The sequence below is a fragment of the Rhinopithecus bieti genome, unplaced genomic scaffold (genome assembly GCF_001698545.2).
Source record: "Rhinopithecus bieti isolate Rb0 unplaced genomic scaffold, ASM169854v2 scaffold_11488, whole genome shotgun sequence".
NCBI classification, from domain to species: domain Eukaryota; kingdom Metazoa; phylum Chordata; class Mammalia; order Primates; family Cercopithecidae; genus Rhinopithecus; species Rhinopithecus bieti.
The window spans coordinates 1-1,645 of record NW_016806879.1 but is presented as its reverse complement, the minus strand read 5'-3'; positions in this window follow the sequence as shown (position 1 = coordinate 1,645).

The following is a 1,645-nucleotide window of genomic DNA, read 5'->3' as shown; positions in this document are numbered from 1 at the left end:
AAAAAAAAAAAAAAAAAAAAAAAAATTCGAGTGTTGTCACAGTGCACTGTCGACCTGGAATTCCTTAGTTACAGAGATTCTTCCGCCTCAGTTTCTAGTTAAACCATGAGGAGAAAAGCGTTAAAAATACACGATAAAAAGAACTGAGGCCGGGCGCGGTGGCTCATGCCTGTGGGAGGCCGAGGCGGGCGGATCACAAGATCAGGTTATATCACGGTGAAGGCCCATCTCTACTAAAAGTACAAAAATTTAGCCGGGCCTGGCGGCACGCATCTTCGTAATCCCAACCACCCAAAAAACTGAAATAGAAAAATCGATTGAATTGAGACGGTAGTTCAACACTTCATTTACGATGGCAAAACCAGAATAAAACCGCACACACTTGACTCACCATACAAAAAAAAAGCTAAACATCTGACATCAGATAACACGCACACGGATGTGATAATCAGATTTTATTTTGTTCTGGTAGTTCTATTTCTTTAACACGTAATATTACCCCCATGGGGGGTTGGGTGCACCGTTCCTGGAAGTACTGCAATACCAGGTCGATGCGTGGAGTGGACGGAGCAAGCTCCTTTTCCATCTCCTATTTCCAAAAATCCATTTAATATATTGTCCTCGGATAGAGGACGTATCAGATATTAAACTGATAAGAACAGATACTACACTTGATCTTAGCCAAAAGGCCGAGAAGCGATACTTCCGATGGCGCCGCCTTGGTGGCCTTATCATTCCCATCTTGTATACAGTTATGGTAACTATGTAGTCATTAAATATTAAATTATTTTCCAAGACGTTATCATTCTGAAACTCAGTTTTCATTATTCTTTCTTAATAGTAGTGGCTATAGTTTGGAAATAGACCTATTTAATTGTCCTGTACTGCTTCTCCCGCCTGCTCTCTGCTCCGTTTGTTTTGCATAAACCCGCCCTTTCGCTTTTTTAGGATCCTGGGATTGGCCCACATACCAATCGTGATTTCAATACCCGCGTGGCCTCCTTTTCCCAGATTGTGGCGTTAGTCTCCCAGCCTAGAGGTTTTGGGGCTCTCCAGGGGGCGGCGGGACAGTGCTGCAGGTGGGGGCGCCCCTCTCTGGGACCTTTCTTGGGAGAAGCCGCGGCGGGGTTTCAAAGCAAAGGTTTTGGAGTCCAAAAAAGGAGGTTGGGCTCCCCGCTCTCCAGTTCCTGACTTAATGACCTGAGGCTTGGTACTTAGGCCCTTGTCTCCTCCTCAGTTAAACGGGGAAATGGTGACACGCACTCTCGGGAGTTTGTGAGAACTGAGGACATAGGGGCGAGGCACGACCTGCACCTTGCATTGAAAGAGATCAAACACACTCACACATTCCTCAGCCCTGGGCCCAACACAAACACATTCCTCCATGTATCTCAACTTCCTGAGCCCAGCACCAACACAAACACATTCCTCCATATATCTCAACTTTGGGAAAAAAAAAACGCCACCTGGAGAGTCCCCTGATAAAAGTCATGAGTGTTTGAAAGAATAACTGAAACTCCCAAAAGGCGGGAACCAATCATAAACGGCCAAATCAGCCAATCCCAAACCTGTATTGCACAAAATCCTCTGTGACTCTGTGCCTGTTTACTGCTGACTATATAACGCTGTCTCAGACCCAGTCGGG